The sequence below is a fragment of the Mytilus trossulus genome, chromosome 8, assembly GCF_036588685.1.
Source record: "Mytilus trossulus isolate FHL-02 chromosome 8, PNRI_Mtr1.1.1.hap1, whole genome shotgun sequence".
Taxonomy (NCBI): Eukaryota; Metazoa; Mollusca; class Bivalvia; order Mytilida; family Mytilidae; genus Mytilus; species Mytilus trossulus.
Genome location: NC_086380.1, coordinates 75,895,977 through 75,916,534, shown reverse-complemented (window position 1 = coordinate 75,916,534; position 20,558 = coordinate 75,895,977). Strand labels below are relative to the sequence as shown.

The window sequence follows — 20,558 nt, the reverse complement described above, 5'->3', positions numbered from 1 at the left end:
AGGAGAAGACTTTTCGTAAAGATTATACTAATGTACAAAAAATGTTAATAATTGACAAAATAACGAAAGAACTCCCTAAGGAGTCAATTGACAATTTAAGTTATGTTGACTTATCTAAATTTGCTGAACATGATTGCTGTTTAAAATTTATCTTTATTTATAATAACCAAAAACTTGGGAAAAAACTAAAAAAAACTAAGTCATAGACAACAATCTAACAACAGGTCCATTAGTCCATTTGACAATTACCGATGTGTTTCTGTTATTACACACTTTTTAAACAAAGTCCTTTCCTTTGTCAATCGTAGACTGGTTATATACCGGAAAATATTGGGCGATGCAATTCATGATTAATTGAAAGTGATTTATCGGTGGTTTACCTTAAACTTATTTTTCAAGAACTTTATTATGTCAAAAGTATTTTAGCTTTACAACAAGATTTAAGCAAATTCAAGGTTACTCACATTACGCAAAGTTTAATTTGCACTTTCTGGTAGCTTCACTGTAAATGAAAATCAAACTCCTTCATAAGGGAGACAACAACAGAAATGGATCTCTAAATATAGGGTCAATAACGGGAATAGGCAAATAGACTATTGCTCTATGAGGTTTGTTACTCAAGTTGTTTACGTGGTTATTCCATATGAGATCGGATGTAAATGTGCAGCTGTTGTATTTTTGTTATTTTTTTTTTATGTTGACTGATTCAAAATTATGACCATATACATAACTGTACTTTGTTGCAACGGCTTCGTTTTTACTGTAGAATGTGAGGTAATTGTTAATGTTCCGGATAGAAGAACATTAACCTTTTTGTTCTGTAACTACTAAGTTTGTTCAGATCCTTGTTTTAATCATTGAAATATTTGTTTGATGATGTTGTGATGTAGACTGTTGGTGTAAGCTGATGTGTAGACCATTTATTCCATATAACAGGAGATGCTTTGCCTTGTTGTGAACGCACCAGGAAGCCTGCTATTAACAACACATTGGTTAACTCAAGGATCTATTAACCTTATGCAGAATTCGTTTATAGACCATTATGGCTCCTGTTTGTGATCAAACAGGGTTAGACACGATAGTGAAAAAATTGAATAACTATCGATCATCCACTTTCTGGAATATCCTAGCATTGCCGGCCACACCAAACTATTACGTTCGTAACAAAGTCCTACGTACCGGAAATGGCTTAATTAAAAAATGCACGTGAAAATTTTATTACGCATTGTTTTGATCTTGACAGTAATGCATGACGAGAATGCAAATATTTTTTCTCTTTTTTGAGGATGACCTATAGTTGCGTACAAGTCTGTGTTATATTGTTTTTTTCTTATTGATTTCTCATATGCATTATACCACATTTTGTAAGTCTTTTTGATATCAAGACAGCTCAGAAAATCAGATATTGTTTACCAATTGATGTATACTTCAATATTAAAATCTAGAACTTTCACCCTTCTCAAAACTTATAATTTCTTATGTTAACTAAATATAATAAAGATACATATCTAAACACATGTGTAGGTCTCTTTTTACTTGAGTGGCAATTCTAACTGGGTTGGCAATACTTAATAGATATTTTTAGGTACATTTGTGTATTTAGGCCATCGGTAGTCTTACTTGTCGAAAAATAAGTATCTGATTCTATGCAGATATAATGCAAAATCCCTATGCAAATACGGGTATCCAGATCTGTAGGGGGTTATGTAGGTCTAATGCCTTCCCTGGAAATTCAATTAAGGCATTGTAACCATAGCAACCCATCTAACTATCTGTTATATGGAATGTCGTTATTTTAAGTTATTGTTATCAACATGGTGGTGAAAATAGCAATGCAACAAGATTTTATTTTTGTGACGAGAGGATTGATAAGATATCAGTGCCTCTTAACGTTAGGCAACTAACAGTCACATCAAGCAATAATTCCTCTCTAAAGGATTAGAAATCCGTCTGCTACTTGTACATCTTAATTTCTAAATCTAACTTTCAATATCTCCAGTTTTAGTTCAACTGGCTGGTGCTTAATCAATTATCTGGAATGAGCATCATCTGTATTCATCAATAACCGGAAGTTCTCTTCCAGTAAATAGGCTTTGTAATATGATGTTTTGGACTTTTGGCTGCTAGCCAATGTCTGAGTTGGTCATTGTTATGACAAGGTCTCCTGTTTCTTGGTTTATATCGAACTTGACACGGTTTCATATTTTCAGAAAGGGACAATAGAGATTCAATTTTTTCTTCAGTTGAATCAAAAGCGATTTCGACTTCTTGTGAATCTGATAATATCTGTTTAAATGTTGCCTCGGTTCTGTGAATATGTGTCACTTGCTGACGCAAGGATATAAATAACTAATTATTCGACCCATGATCTTTCAGGAAATCCATTTCGTTTTAGTTTTTCTTTTATTCGTCCAAGACTTTTGATGTTTCTTCTTTTTGCTTGTTGATATGTGCCTAATGTTTTGTTGAAGAGTTAACAAACGTTCTGTAAGTTCATGTTCAAAATCTTCAATCCGTTTCATTAACTTTGATTTTGCTGATTGAATCTGCTTAGTTATTGATGGTCCAGCATTTATTAGTAATTGTAAGTTTGACTGTCTGATTTCGTTTAAAGCATTTAGTGTTGTAATAAGATTTGTTATGTCTGCCGTAACATCGTTAAACAGTGCAGACTTTTTTACATCCTTCGAGGCAAGTTCCAACGGGAGTACGTTCTGACAAAGCCTGTGTTTATTAGATATACAGGCTCTACAGCAAACGATATCATGATCTGTGCAGTATTAATCCAAGAGCATGCCTGAATGAACGTTGCAACTTGTCATCGCTGATATAAGATTATTGGATCCTATGGACGACAGGTCGTTAACATGGTGAGATTTGAAGGCTTTGAATCTGCAAAGTGATTCATCACAGTCTGTACAAAGTTTTTCTTGACAGGTGAACAAATCCTGGAAGCGATTTTGTATATCACATTTTGCTCTTCATAGTATTTCTTTTTTTTAAGAAAATGCTGTTCTTTTTATTTAAAAATGGCCGAAAAGAAAGGGTTAATGACTTACACGACCACAGTATGGTCAAAAATGTCCTGTTATTTAAAATTGAAGATTGAATATTATATCCTAATAATTACATTGCATGTTTGTTTCATTATACTACGCTATCTTTATTGACTACACTACCAACAATTTGACTAGCGTTTACATGTACATTAAATGCCGCTATTTAAACAGTACTTTCGGAAAATTACACTAATCAGTACATTAAATGCCGCTATATAAACAGTACTTTTAGGAAACATTACTAATCAGTACATTAAAAGCCGCTATATAAACAGTACTTTTAGGAAACAACACTATTCAGTACATTAATTTTTATATCATTTTAAGTAATGTTGAGAAAAAGTTGTTTTCAGTACTGAAAATTTCAGTCATTTTTCAGTACTGAAAATTTCAGTCATTTTTCAGTACTGAAAATTTCAGCCGTTTTTCAGTACTGAAAATTTCAGCCATTTTTCAGTACTGAAAATTTCAGTCAATTTTCAGTACTGAAAATTTCAGTCAATTTTCAGTACTGAAAATTTTAATCATTTTAATTTTTTGTCATCTTTAAGTACTTCTGCACATACAATATGAGGTAATTGTCATAAAAAATATAAAATGTTTTTTATACTGCAACAAGTTGTGTTTATTTCATATAAAATATTGTAACAAAGCTATATTGTGTACGATGTCAATTTCATCATGGCACACTTTCTCCACAATCAGGGGTCCATTAAGGGATAAACATAAGTCTGTCGTTTGTGTTACGATTTGAATAGCTATCAATTTATTAATTTATGTTGCAGTATAAAAACAATATTAGGTCTATGTTAGAAAAATATAAACTTTTTGTTCTCGACGCAAAACTGGGGAAGGGCTCGGTAGAACCTCGTTGTCCCCCAGTTTCTTAGCCCCTAATAAAAAATATGTATGAGACTGCGAAACTGGGGAAGGGCGATATTTTACTGCGCCCTTCCTTTCCCCAGTTTTATTCAGATTACTAAAAAGTTTATATCTTTAAGACATTGACCTATTATTGTTTTTTTACTGTAACCTAAATTTAAATCGATTTTCAAATCGTAACTGTTATATATTATTAGCATACTGAATATCAAACTTTTTGTATCCCTTAATGAACCTCTGATTGTGGAAAAAGTGTTCCATGATGAAACTGACATTGCATACTATATAGAAATCAACGACAACGGAAGCCCGCAATGAACGGTGTTTTAATCTTTTGCTGACGACAACATCCAAATCTACTCAGGACCAGGATTCTTTAAGGTAAAAATTTACGAAATATTTCAAAGTAGTTCACATTTCAGTTGGATAGTACTGTATGGTGATCACGAAATCAAATAAGGTGTTCAAACTTGGGGCATTTAAGTTGGTTGCAGAACATGTCCGTCCTGGGACAACTCGGACCATCTATAATGACAACTCAGACAAAGTTAAAGTAAAACAATAGTCTTTGAAATAAACGAATAAATGATTTAAGGAAAAATAACGAGTCTGATGAGAAATATCTAAATTGATACTTCTTTTTTATTCCAATTTTGGGTATATATAAAATTATAACGTAAATGAAAGTGAGGTATGTGTTTCTGACACAATATAGCTCAAGTTAAATGAAACCCTTTTTCAGACATTTCAAGTATATTTAAATAATATTTATAATTTTATAATATGAAGTTTTCGGAAGTGTTTCACGACTTGTTTTTTTGGAAAAATGAATTTTATGAAGAAACTGTTGCCATCTAATACTTTCGAATAGACCTGCAGAGTTATTTATTTTCAATACATTGTAAGTCAGGTTATGTATTTTGACAATACCACAGAACAAACCATTCATTTTTTGTGATAATTAAGGCTGAGGTTTATTTTCAAAATCCTCCTCCCCCAGAATATTAAATAGTTGCCCCCTTTAGTAGGACACTATATGGACAACTAGCTGGATCCAAATAATAAAACACACGGACAATGACAGTAAGGGTACGACCTTTTGTTATTCTAAGGATGGGAATGGGGCAGGACGATTTTTTGCGGATTTTTTTATTATTTCTAAAGTTTTAACTTGTCGCTAAGCATGCCTATTGTTTCAAGCTCTTGCCAGGCCACTATATTTATATTCGAAGACCTCCTGCCACCTCCCCCTTTTAACCCAAAAAATCAAATGATTTTCTACTTATTGAACACAAGTTTAAATTGATTGATTGTTAGTTATTTGCTTTTAACGTCAAGCGACTAATGTTTCATAAACATTGTATATGTTTAGACAGGACGCGAAATTTAAAGTCATGTACGAAAAATGTATACAAAATCATAACAAGTAAGGAGATGTGGTATGACTGCCAATTTGGCAACTATCATCTGGAGTTCAATGAAGTAGTATTATCAATTATAACCAACCGTGGGGCCTTCAAAAATGACAAATACCCATACTGTATATTAGTTATGAAAGGCTACGACAGGTGCGCATGTGCGAGAATTAAGAGACATACATTTTTCTCTCTCTGAAAATTTTGAAAAAATGGATTAATTAACATTATAGTGGTTCATGTGAGGATCTATTTTACTACATAAAATGATCATATTAGTGTAATACATGAATTCGAAGAAAAATGGCAAAACTGGGACGAAACGAAAAAAATCGAAAGGACAAAATGACAGTGGAGAAAAACCAAGTAAGTTAACGACGAATAGTGCTCACGCTAGAAATAAAAAAACAAACAATGTAAACGAAACAAAAACAGTAAATAAATCAAAGTCTGAGGGAAAACCAACTTCTGTGGACAACCTACCTACAAAAAAGATGAATATGAATACCTATTGTATGTCACCGAATGTGCAACAGATGCAAATGCCACAGTCTAATATGCAGATGTTTAATCAAAGATCACCAGAATTTTTTACTGGCACTACTTCAAGTCCTTTCCCTAATATGATGCAACCCGTTATGCAATCTACCATGAATCAAGGTACTGATACTCAGGGTATGATAGAGGCCCTCGCACTCAAAGTAGATCAGATTTTTGAAAAACTCACAACCCTAGATAAAGTTAATGAAAAACTAAGTAGATTTGAATCAACCATGAATAATTTCGTCAAAAATGTTGATAAAGTTTCTAAACGTATGGACGATGTCGAAAAGAGCATGGAATTTGTCAATGAACAGTTTGAAATAAGTAAAACAGATCATAATACAGTCACCTCTTCAGTCTCAGAGTTACAAGCTGGATTTAATATGTCACTTGATGTTGATAATTTAAAATCTGATCTCAGTAACCTACATGATAGACACTTAGATCTACAAACAAGATCTATGAGGGAGAATTTGGTGTTTACTGGACTACCCCTGACTAATGATACAGAGGATACGGAAGACGTACTCAAACACTTCATGAGAAATCAGATGAAAATGGAATCGGCTATAGATTTCCATAGAGCACACAGATTTGGAAAAGAATCTTCTGTTAAAGACCGACAAAATATACACTTATACAATACTAGACCGATAGTTTGTCGTTTCAAAAACTTCAAAGACAGGGAGCAAGTTCGATACGCTGCTTCGGCATTGAAAGGGACCCATTTTGGAGTGAATGAACAATATCCCAAAGAAATTAATGACAGGAGAAAGTTACTGTGGCCCTACTTCAAAGAAGCCAAAAGTCAAAAACGGAAGGTTCATCTAAAAAAAGATCGATTGTTTATTGACGGGGCTGAATTCATCCCACCTGACAGAAGCGACGAGGCAAGAATGGAGACAAATGAAAGACAGTTATATATTGGACGAGGGGCACGCCCGAAAACTACCACCCATGGTCCAAATCATCAAACAAGAAACACTGGTCGAGACCCCCGTAAATCGAAAACCCCAAGTTAAGGAGGTCAAGGAGGATTAAAGGACAGTTGTTATCAACCGAATTACTCGAGTGGAACAGATTTTCACCAAAGTGAAAGTGTCAATACTATTCACACTGACTTTACGTCTATAGTAAAAAATAAATTACAATTATTAATACTAAATGTATGTGGTCTAAAATCTAAACTCTTATATCCAGAATTTAGAAATTTATTACAAGACCATGATATTGTTTGTTTCTCAGAGACCAAATTAGATGACTTGGATGATATATCTTTAGAAAATTTTACTTTTTATTGTAAAAATAGAAAAAAATTCTCAAATTATAGATCAGGTGGTTTAGCATTTGGACATAAAAGTTCTTTAAACAATTATATCACTCCAATTGATTCAACTTGTCCTTTTGTATTTTGGTTTAAAATTTGTAAGACATTAGTACAATTACCACAAGATCTAATATGTGGTGTGATTTACATTCCACCTATTAATACTTTATATACAGCAGATGATGCTATATCTGAGATAGAGATAGAACTGCATAATATGTATAAAGATTCACAATATGTCTTCTTATTTGGCGATTTTAATAGTCGTACTGGTTCTTTAGCTGATTTTTATGATATAGATGATTTTGATGATACATTTGTAAATGAATTGATTGATTTTAATGAGTTTTCTGAAGTAGGCATTTTAGACGGCCTTGGTATACCGAGGAAAAGAAATTCTCAAGATCAAACAGTTAATACATATGGCAGAAAGCTTATAAGTTTTTGTAAAAATAACAATATATTTATACTGAACGGTCGATTTTTATCTGACCAAGTTGGTAGGCCGACAAGCCGTAACTCAAGCGTAGTTGACTACGTATTGGGCTCGGCAAATGTATTTCACAAAATTGCTGATTTTGAAATAATGCTATTTAGCAATTTATTTTCGGATATTCATACACCAATCTTTTTGCAACTAGATTGTAATGTAAAAACAGATATGCTAAAAGAAAATACATGTTTTAGAAATAATGAAAAATACATAGGTAAATGGAAACATGAAAAGAGTACTGATTTTAAAAGTAACATAAACAGAGATGAGGTCAATGATTTATTGTCACATATCTTAGAAATACATGATGATATAAGTAAAGTGGATCAAAATAGTGTAAATGAAATTGTTACCAATGTTACTAAGATTTTGCTTGATTCAGCAGAAAAAACTTTTGGTGTATTTACGAAAGATTGTAATAATTCAAAAGAAGAATATAACAGTAAAGAATGGTTTAATCACGATTGTAAAAATAGTAGAAAAGACTATAGAAAGTCATTAAGATTGTATAAACATTACGGGTCTACTATTTTTAAAGTTAGACTACGAAATAGTGAAAAAATGTATAAAAAAACTATGGATGATAGCATTCTAAAAGTGGTTCTTTTTTACAAACTAGAAAATACTTACGAGATCAAGGAATAAAGGCTATGTATTCTATCTTGAAGAAGAGTAGAATTAATAACTTATCTATTGAATGTCAACTTGATCTCTTTGATAAGGCTGTTGTACCTATTTTGTTGTATGGGTCAGAAATTTGGGGATTTGAAAACTTTGACTTATTAGAGAGGGTGCACCTAAAATTTTGTAAACTCATTTTACATTTGAAGCAATCAACCCCAGACTGTATAGTTTATGCAGAACTAGGCAGATTCCCATTATTTCTTTATGCAAAAGTTCGTATGATAAATTTTTGGGGCAGAATTATAAACGGTAAAGAGTGTAAAATTTCTCATGTTCTTTATAAATTATTACTTGTAAATTTAAATAACTATGGTTTTGAAAGTAAATGGTTGATCTATATTAAAAATATTTTTAATAATTGTGGAATGTCTAATATTTGGAATATGCATTTTGCTGACAAATGGGTATCAAAAAGTGTGGAGCAAAAGCTTAAAGATCAGTTCACACAATTATGTTTGTCACAGATAGAAACCTTACCTAAATGCCTATGTTACAGAATTTTTAAAAATAATTTGAAATTTGAGAATTATCTCAACAAATTGTCTAATAGTTTATTATTTGTATACTGCAAATTTAGATGTGGTAGTCATCGTTTACCAATTGAGACCGGCAGATGGCGAGGCTTGTCACGAAACAACAGACTTTGCCATCTATGCAACGCAAACGAAATTGGTGATGAATATCATTATATAATGACTTGTAAATCTTTAGATTTAGAGAGAAAGGAATTTTTACCTGAATATTGCTGTAAAAATCCAAGTACATACAAATTTAATAGTTTATTTAATTCAGACAATACTATTATTTTAGAAAAAATATGTAAGTTTATAAAAACAATACAGGTGAAAGCCAGTCCTCCAAGTTAAGTTACGTTATTTATTCACACATGTGCATGCTTATATATACATATATGTAACTGTAAATATATATTTTCTCTGTAACTATGACATGTAGTTTTGTGAGAATAAAGTTCATTCATTCATTCACAAAATAATTTGTGAAACATTTAAGACGAAATAAACTAATGGCCTAAGGGACGACATAAACAGTTTTAATGAAGGATAACTAGAGGTTTTTAAGAGCATGTGTTGCTCACCTTGGTTTATGAGCATATTAAACAAAGGAAACAGATGGATTCATGACAAAATTGTGTTTTGGTGATGGTGATCTGTTTGTAGATCATACTTTACTGATCATTCTTGCTACAAACAATTTTCTCTATCTGTAATGAACTTGGTTCTTTAGTTACAGAGGAACACATTTTGTAAAAACTTACCAAAATTTACCAAATGAATGAAAATTATTAAAAAAAATGACTATAAAGGGCAATGACTCCTAAAGGGGTCAATTGACCATTTTGGTCTTGTTGACTTATTTGTAGATCTTAATTTGCTGAACATAAATGCTGTTTACAGTTTATCTCTATCTATAATAGTATTCAAGAGAACCAAAAACGGCTAAATTTCTTTAAAAATTACAAATTGGGACAGCAACCCACCAACCAGTTGTCCAATTCATGTGAAAAATTTAGAGCAGATATATACATTTACTAGATAAACAAGTTAACCCTTGTAGGCTTTGCTTTAAAAGCTTTGGTTTCAGAGTTATAAGCCAAAATCTACATTTTACTCCTATGTTCTATTTTAAGCCATGGTGGCCATCTTGGTTGGTTGACCGGGTCACCGCACACATTTTTTTTCAAAAATATACCCTAATAATGATTTTGGCTCAGTTTGGTTAAATTTGGTCCAGTAGTTTCAGAGGAGAAGATTTTTGTAAAAGATAACAAAAATTTACGAAAAAATAGTAAAACAATTACTATTAAGTGCAATAACTCCTTAAGGGATCAACTTACCATTTTCATCATGTTGACTTATTTGTAGATCTTACTTTGGTGAACATTATTGCTGTTTACAGTTTATCTCTATCTATAATAGTTTTCAAGATAATAACCGAAAACGGACAAAATTTCCTTAAAATTACCAAATCAGGGACAGCAACCCAACAACCCATTGTACGATTCAGGTGACAGGGCAGATAGATCTTGACCTAATTAACAAATTTACTCCTTGTCAGATTTGCCCTAAATGCTTTGGTTTCAGAGTTATTAGCCAAAATATATATTTACCCCTATGTTCTATTTTTTGCCATAGCGGCCATCTTGGTAAGTTTGGCGGGTCACCGGACACAATTTTTAATAAGAGTATTTGTAGTAACTGAAAACTACTAGAAGTAAAAGGGCCATTAAAACCAGCATATAAATCATGCTCTTTCAGACTAAAATGTTATACATCTATTGACTGGGTGTGAGGATAATAGCAAGTTTGTTGTCCTTGAGGTACTAATTATTGCTCGAGGCAAAGCCGAGAGCAATAGTTGGTATGCAAAGGGACAACAAACTTGATATTACCCGCACAACCAGTCATTAGGTGTTTTTTTATTATACTGAGCACACGGTGGGTATGGTTGTCCTGCGAGAGAACGTTCTGTGCTGGTGATTTGGTCCTGACGGGTGCTGGTGGGTCCTGATTCTGTGCTGGTGGGTTTGTTTACATTGTATCAGAACGGCAATAAAACGACTGTTTTGTTGCTTAATTTTTCTCTGATGTGTCATAAGTACCATGCAAAGTATATTACAACAATATTATATTGCAGAAGTCGTGCAAGTTCGTTAAACGGAATTGTCCTGACGCTGTGCTGTTGATGAGAAAAATGGTCCTGGTTCTGTGCTCCTATGTCCTGGTTCTGTGCTTTTATATTTTAGCTAAAAGTGGCATATATTCAAGATCATTGATGCTGTACTGTTATTGACTAATTAGCTGTTGTCTGCTTTCTGGAATTTGACATTGTTGTGAATCTGTTTACTGTTATTATGAGAGAAAAAATACCCCTACTTTTTTCTATTTTTTTTTTAAATATACTGTAATCTTATTTTTTGGCCTGTTAATGGAACACTTCTTGCCCCCTTTTAAGATAAGAAAATTTGTTTACGATTTTCGGTATTACGATCATTTTTCACCAAAATACGGTGTAATTTATACAATACTTATATAAAGTAGATGATGTGGTATGTTTGTTGTCAATGGACACATTTTCATAAGAAACCAAAGGAAGTATGTGTTAACAATCATACGTTATCGTAGGACCTTCAACAATAACCCATAAAATAAAAATGTAAAAGGTTTTACATAAAAATGGAGAGCAAAAATATAGAACAAAGGACTTTCTGAGTGTTTGAATCATGTCTTTAGCAGATTAAAACACATTTGTTTGTGAACAATTGAGTGCTGGCTATAAGAATGACAATAGTATTGCGGGTTTGTTTGTTTTGTGTTTTTTGGGGTGGGGTGGGGTGGGGGAGGAATGGGGATAAGTTAGAGCGAGGTTACAGTGAAAGCTTGGAATAGTTTCCCGTAAGATTTAAAAGTTGTATTGTAAAAGAAAAATGTATCTTATCTTATCAGGGTTTTTTTCTTTCTTCAAAAGATCGATAGAACACGAAAAAAATCACTATTTTATGAAAGGGCAGGCTAGAATATGTCAGAGAATGAAGACGAGATAACCTAGAGAACACTAACAAAATTAACATTTCTTAGCTTTTTCATTTCAAAATAAATATTTTTGATAAAGAATTACGGGGGTGGAGGTGAACAATGTGTCCTTCTTTTCTATATTTAAATATTTTTCATGAATAAAAATAAAATGTGCCTTGATTAAAATTGAAAATGATTAAACGGAAATTTTTTTTTTATACCCAACTAAAATACACTTTTATTTTAATATTGGAAATATCACTAAGCTTTTATGTTTTGTGTGTCAAACACACCATCTCTGTAGTAATGACTCCTTACTAAGATATTTCACTTCATTCATTTTTTTTCTGCATTTTTTTATATTGTGAATTCATAGAATTATTATATAAAAATGTAGCCTTAATTTAAATTTAAAAAAAAATAAATCTAAAGCCAGATATATCAAACATTTTTGTTTCCATCTATCCGTCTTCGGGACTTTAACAATCAACAATAACACGCCTGGAAAATGTGTACTTGGCTGTCTGTAATCGACCATTTTTAGACACCACAGGCTCCTAAAAAAAACAAGCCGGGGTGGGGGTTCAAAGATGCAAATCAAGTACTTGTATCAATATTTTATCTTTTCGTGTACGGTTTATAAGCGCTCCTGTGGCCTGTCAATTCCGAAATGTGCAAACTGCAATAGTATCAACACAGCACAGACAATGAATAATAGAGATATAATTTTGTACATATATCAAGGGGAAACTTCTTGCAAAGCATTATTTTTATGGTTCATTATTGTATTTAGTAGAAAAAGAGAATTTGGTGAAAATAAAATCACTATTTTTGTAGAGAATTCACAGACCTTTGCACAGAGATTTTTGTTATGTTTAGCATGGGATCAACACAATGGTTCATTACCGAGTAAAAAAAAATCAATATGTCTATCTACCTTGCACATTTTAGAAAATTCAGATCAGATAACGAAACTGGGTCCAGCAACATTTATAAGCAATTTAAGATTGTGACCCTCACAGTTTCCATTCACCACAAATACTCTCGTTACAACGAATCTTTTTAAATACAAAAATACGTGTTGCAGCCTTTTGTTTATCTATCAATATATGTATACGGATAAATTTATCAAAGGCAGCAGGGTCAGCAGGGTGAGGAGTCCATGTCATCTGAAATAAATGCTAAGCATAGATCTAGAAAGCGACAGATAATCATGACATTAAAAAAAGTCTCTTCTTTTCGATTTTTTTCGTGAGAGCCGTGGTGTAGTGGTTAGAGCATCGGACTACTAACACAAAGGTTCCTGGTTCGATTCCCGTTTGGGATGAAAATTTCAGGAACTCAATTTTCGGCTCTCCCTTGACACCATTTGCGAGTATGGTCTTAAGGAAACGATGATAGTCCGTCGGAAGGGGACGATAAATGGCTGACCCGTGTTAAGAGAGAGCCATATCTCTTGCACGTTAAAGACACCCTTGTAGATTTCGACAAAGAGTAGGCTAATGCCGCTACAAGGCAGCACTCGCACCCGCAAAGTGGACAGGGATTAATATAAGTTGCAAAACTTGTTTCCCAATCCACTAAAAATAAATATGTTTAAACTAACAAATCGACACATAAAATGAATTATATAGTATTGTGGAATTTTTAACTTATTTTAGATACTATATATTGTTATCTGATGTTGGACGAAAGATGTTGCCCTTTTATGTTATTATGTAATACAAGTTCAGATCATTTGAAAACACATAGTAAACAGCCAAATGGATGCACAAGAGCTAAAATAGGAGTTATAGATCCTGTTGGCAACAATTATCTGGCTAATTTTACTGATTTTGTAACATTTGTTTCAAATATGACCAACTTTTTATCCAAAATCACCAGCACCGTATCAGGACCCACCAGCACAATGACAGGACCCACCAGCACAGTATCAGGACATGAATGAATTGAGAAAAGGCTAAATTTTAATAAATTGCAACGTTTTTTCACAAAATTGTTTTGTCGTGTGGATTGCGGTAAAGAAAGCGGACTCAATGAGCATTTTTGTTTTATTTTTTCAGTTCGAGATTTTCTGAAAATGAGCATTTTTGTGTTACGCTTACTAAAACAGTTTAGAAAGTCAATTTTTTAATGGTTTATATATGAACCCATAAGAAACGAAGTTGAAAAATCTCAACTGTTTTCTTCCATTTTTATGAGTGAAAACGTCAAAAATCATCATTTTCGTCTTTGTTTACATTTTTTCATTGATCACCAGCACCCGTCAGGACCGAATCACCAGCACAGTACGTTCTCTCGCAGGACAATCATACCCACCGTGGAACAAATGTTAAACTTTCCGTTCTTATAATAAGTTCTAGCTAAAGTACACCAAACGCAAATTCACTTTTAATATACGGAGAGCGAACCCATATTATGAATAAGGTACTTTTTAGATTTTTAAAACATTCCCGTGAAGATTTTCTCTTTTTTTTATAATTGCTTCTTGTAATTAGACAATATACGTATAGTGTCTTGAAATTTATATGTATGAGGCTTAGAAACGGGAAAATGCGAGGTTCATTGTTCCAGTAGAAATCCAAATATATTCATTTTCTCCATGTTGGATATTTTTAATGACTGTACAATCGCTTGCAAGTTTACTGTACAATCACTCTGAAACTTCCTGTACAATCCTGGGAGCTTTTCTTTTCATCGTTTGGCCAACTAGACTACTCCGAAAGGAGGGTAGGCTACTTCACCTTGGTATGACTTCACGGTCCGGCTAACAATTAAGCTAGCTAGTCAAAGGTATTACCTTTACCTACACACTCATTGCATTTTGCTGTAATAGCTTCTAGTGGCATATTACTAATTATAACTCTTAACTAGATAGATGCTTACTACTAAAATTGAGAATGGAAATTGGGAATGTGTCAAAGAGACAACAACACGACCATAGAAAAAAACAACAGCCGAAGGTCACCAACAGGTCTTCAATGTAGCAAGAAATTCCAGCACCCGAGGCGTCCTTCAGCTGGCCCCTAAACAAATATATACTAGTCCAGTGATAATGAAAGCCATACTAATTTCCAAATTATGCACACGAAACTAAAATTAGAATAATCAAGACCAACAAAGGCCAGAGGCTCCTGACTTGGGACAGGCGCAAAAATGCGGCGGGGTTAAACATGTTTATGAGATCTCAATTCTCCCCCTATACCTCTAGCCAATGTGGAAAAGTAAAGTTAACGCACAACAGTACGCCGTTAAAATTCAGTTCAAGAGAAGTTCGAGTCTGATGTCATTAGATGTAACCAAAGTAACAATAATACATAAATAACAACAGACTACTAGCAGTTAACTGACATGCCAGCTCCAGACTTCAATTAAACTGATAGAAAAATTATGATTTCATCATATGAATATCAGGCACAATCATAAGGATTTAGTATCATACTATCATAATATATGTACGTATGAGAAGAACATAAACCGTGTATACTACCTCTTCTGACACATTCATGATCAGTTTAGGTTTTCCATGATACTTCTGTCATATAAATATTTATTAAAACTACTGTAATCCATTGCAACATACGTCTGGAATGATTTTTCTCTCCTTTTTCGGTTACAATTTAATATCAGTTAGTTATTATGTATTGTTATCAATTTTTTTAAACCTAAATGACCCACTCAAAAGTTGAGTCTGCATTAGCGGATCCGGCATGAGGGGAGAGGGAGTTTTGGTGATTGAAACCCAATTCAAGTTTTTCGAATTTTTTTATTTTGTGTTAAGTTTCAGGGTGTTCCGTGGTTTGGATCCCGCACCTGATCTGATATCGTCATTGATAGTATTAAATGATGATCCGATCATTGCAACTGATTTTTATACGACCGCAAAATTTGAAAAAAAATTCGTCGTATATTGCTATCACGTTGGCGTCGTCGTCGTCGTCCGAATACTTTTAGTTTTCGCACTAATACTTTAGTAAAAGTGAATAGAAATCTATGAAATTTTAACACAAGGTTTATGACCACAAAAGGAAGGTTGGGATGGATTTTGGGAGTTTTGAACCCAACATTTTAGGAATTACGGGCCAAAAAGGGCCCAAATAAGCATATTCTTGTTTTTTGCACAGTTACTTTAGTTTAAGTAAATAGAAATCTATGAAATTTTGACACAAGGTTTATGACCACAAAAGGAAGGTTGGGATTGATTTTGGGTTCTAACAGTTTAGGAATTAGGGGCCAAAAAGGTGTCCAAATAAGCATTTTTCTTGGTTTCGCACCATAACTTTAGAATAAGTAAATATACATCTAAGAAATTTAAACACAAGGTTTATGACCACAAAAGGAAGGTTGGTATTGATTTTGGGAGTTTCGGTCCTAACAGTTTAGGAATTAGGGGCCAAAAAGGGGTCCAAATAAGCATATTTCTTGGTTTTCGCACCATAACTTTAGTATAAGTAAATAGAAATCTATGAAATTCAAACACAAGGTTTATGACCATAAAAGAAAGGTTATTATTGATTTTGGGAGTTTTGGTCCCAACAGTTTAGGAATAAGGGGCCCAAAGGGTCCAAAATTAAACTTTGTTTGATTTCATAAAAAAATGAATAATTGGGTTTCTTTGATATGCCGATTCTAACTTTGTATGTAAATTTTTAATTTTTGGTCACGTTTTCAAATTGGTCTACATTAAGGTCCAAAGGGTCCAAAATTAAACTTGTTTGATTTTGACAAAAATTGAATCCTGAAGGTTCTTTGATATGCTGAATCTAAAAATGTACTTAGATTTTTTATTATTGGCCCAGTTTTCAAGTTGGTCCAAATTGGGGTCCAAAATCAAACTTTGTTTGATTTCATCAAAAATTAAATTAATGGGGTTCTTTGATATGCCAAATCTAACTTTGTATGTAGATTCTTAATGTTTGGTCTTGTTTTCAAATTGGTCTACACTAAAGTCCAAAGGGTCCAAAATTAAACTTAGTTTGATTTTAACAAAAAATGAATTCTTGGGGTTCTTTGATATGCTGAATCCAAACAGATTTTTGATTATTGGCCCAGTTTTCAAGTTGGTCCAAATCAGGATCTAAAATTATTATATTAAGTATTGTGCAATAGCAAGAAATTTTCAATTGCACAGTACTCAGCAATAACAAGAAATCTTCAATTGCACAGTATTGTGCAATAGCAAGACATTTTCAATTGCACAGTATTGTAGTTTAAACATATTTTATTGTTCCAAAAAGAGACAAATGGATTAGACACAAGTTTTCCAACTTATAAACGTATTCTACAGTATTGTGCAATAGCAAGAAATCTTCAATTGCACAGTATTGTGCAATAGCAAGTATTTTCAATTGCACAGTATTGCGCAATAGCAAGAAATATCTAATTGCACAATATTGTGCAATAGCAATAATTTCAATTGGAGTTATCTTTCTTTGTCCAGAATAGGTAGTTGAATCAACTTAAATCATTGTTTTATACAATATACAATGTATATTCACTTTTACTACCGACTGATAAATTAGAACAATCTTTACCATTCAGTGATAACAAGCACTTTTTTACATTATAATATTTTATGATGTATTTAAATGAGTAATTATTGTTGCAAACTCAATTAGAAATTTGAATTGAGATCAGTTTTGGAATAAAGGATAGGGGGATGTGAAAAAAAATGGGGGGGGGGTCAATTTTTCTCATTTAAAACTTCATAGATAAAAAGAAAATTTCTTCAAACATTTTTGGAGAGGATTAATATTCAACAGCATAGTGAATTGCTCAAAGGCAAAACAAAAATTTTAAATTCATTGTACCAAATTCATTCTGTGTCAGAAACCTATGCTGTGTCAATTATTTAATCACAATCCAAATTTAGAGCTGAATCCAGCTTGAATGTTGTGTCCATACTTGCCCCAACCGTTCAGGGTTCAACCTCTGCGGCCGTATAAAGCTGCGCCCTGCGGAGCATCTGTTTTTTTTTATAGTTTGGTCTTGTGTTGTGATAGTTTTGGGGAGAAATGAGCACACACAGACATTTTTAACCCGCCAAATTCTTAATGTACCTGTTTTAAGTCAAGAGCCCGTAGTTCAGTGTTTGTCGTTGGTTCGTGTATGTCATATATATGTTTTTCTTAAATTGTTTTATTGTGAATTAGGCCGTCAGTTTGTGTATTCATTCTTATTTTTCATGTCGGAATCTGTTATAGCCGATTATACATGCTTAAATCCATTTATGTTTTAAACTTTGAAAATCATATCACATCTCTTTATTTTTATATTGAAGATATAAATGTGGTTTGATAAATTGTTGTTCTCACTAAAAAAAAACTTTTTCGTTAGTTTGTCGGATTCTATAGTTGGGAATATTGAAAAGTGCCTGATATAAAAAAAAAAATCATGTTGTTTTCTCTGTCTTTCAGATAACAAGTCCTCTCCAATCCTTTAAGTTAAGCTTGATAAAATTTAATTTTACTGGAGCTTTTTCTTCCAATAGCTATAGCTTGTAGTAAACAGAAATCTCATTGGAAATTATACCACATCTTCTTATTTTAATATCGTGTTTATTGACATAATTATATAATACGTGTCTTTTCTTGGATCCGTGGTTAGCTACAACCATTTCACATTCGAATTATTTTATCATGTTACAATATCCCGATCCTATGATGAAAATTCTTTGTTTTATTGCTCAAATATGTATTTATTATTTTTTTAAATTGCTGGTAAATAACATATTAAGTAGAATTCGAAATATGCAAATTTCCCTTGCAGAGCATCTAGTCACCTTTTCTATATATCAATTTTTATTTTGTTCGAGGATTATTTTGATTTTGATTTTAGATTAGATTCTTAACATATTTTGTACTGTCCTTTTCTTTTTGGGAAAACAAATTAGCTAGCTTATATAGGGAATCACTGAAGTTTGACTAGAGCTGGGCCCCTCTTAGGCAGTCAGCGGGCCCCCACTTATGATAATTTCTGGATCCGCCACTGGATGTTGCCCTCAAAACTGTGTCACTTTATAACTTGTCTCCGGGTCAATTGTAATGAAATCTGTAACTTTTCTACAATGGTTCTTTTATGGTTGCCATGGTCAGGGTTGTTTTGTTTTAAGGGGACAATCATTTGATGGTTTTTTTTTTGGGAGGGGGGAGGTTGACGAATAGATCTAATCATTTTGATCTGTTGCTACGCAAGTTTATATTTTACTGCAGCAAAGCTTCATTTTTAATTTATTTTAATTTGTACACAATTTAGTTCCTGCATTTTAAGTTGCAGAGAATTAATTTTCCTCATGCTCTGGGAATGTTGAGCAAAATAATTTCTTTTAAGTCTTATCAGCCTACAGAAAAGTTTCAAAAATCCATTTAAAAGATTTGGTTGTCATATTTGTTTTAGCCCACTTTGCTATATTCATAATTTTTTATCCGTTATCATTGTCCGTTAACTTATCTAAAATTGTAAAAAACTGTTTTCCTCTGCATACTAATGAGTTTAATTATTTTACCAAACTAGGGAAAAAGAAATCTTCATAGGGATATATGGATAAATGGATCCACAGAACTCTGTAGCTCACCTGCAGTTGCTGCTGTTAGTGTAAAAGTGTGATGTTGACTTTAAAAGTGAGTATATTTATCAGTAAAATACAGAATTTAAAAAAATATATATGTGTATAATACTCGATCCATAACTATGGATAATTAAAAAAAATTATAGCAAAAACTAAAAAATATTCATAGATCTAATTTTAAGGGTAAAATTGGTTAACTTATTATAGCTCTTCATCTTTTATATACGCTTTGGATTTGAAATATTTTGGCCACGAGCATCACTGAAGAGACATGTATTGTCGAAATGTGCATCTGGTGCAGAAAAATTGGTACCGTTAATGTTATTATTAGAAATATCTTGTTCTAGTTTATCATGGAGACTGCAATGATAAATTATAAGTCACAAGCATTCCTTAATCTCACCATTGCACTTGTCAGAAATGCGAAATGTGTGGACTCATCTTTAAATCCCTTAACAGTAACCATGATTGGTAAGGTTACCGTAGTATTTGATGATTATTTTACGAAAATTGTACCCTGAATTTTATTTCTAGATTTCAGCAACAGAATGAAGAATTCCAAGAGTCTAATACGGTTTATTTAACAGGATTTTATCATTGAATCAACATCCTACAAGACTGTAACATACAAATGAATAAAAGAATCCATGGATACTAATAGTAATTATGTGCAGGGGAGAACATTTAAACAATACTGTAAGAGACATACAGTGGTGTATTTTTAAAGAGACCGAAGGAACCTGTAATAACTTGCCATGAGTGTATATTTTCCAAACTAGACGCTCGTTCATAATAATATACAATTTAAATTAAAATTAGTGTATGAACATTACAGATAAATTCTAAAAAGAGAAAATTTAGTTTTAAATGAAACATTAAAGTACAAAACATTGAAATAGTCTTTTCCATGGTGTGGGACATGTAGAAAGTTTATGCTAGCTCATTCATGTAGCTCCATATAGAGGACTGGGTCCCTGTCCCTCCTCCAAAAAAAAACAACACATTCGAATCCGACAGCAATCAATCGATAAAAAACACCAAACAAAAATCAAAAG

At 32.7% G+C, this 20,558-nt stretch overlaps 1 long non-coding RNA gene across 1 annotated transcript; it reads left to right on the top strand.

Moving 5' to 3' along the window:
* Window positions 1-4,208: 4,208 nt before the first annotated feature.
* LOC134682131 (uncharacterized) lies at window positions 4,209-20,384 on the top strand. Its single transcript, XR_010100800.1, has 3 exons — window positions 4,209-4,322; window positions 19,449-19,555; window positions 20,038-20,384. It is a non-coding gene; the product is annotated as an uncharacterized LOC134682131 (long non-coding RNA).
* The last annotated feature ends 174 nt before the right edge of the window (window positions 20,385-20,558 follow it).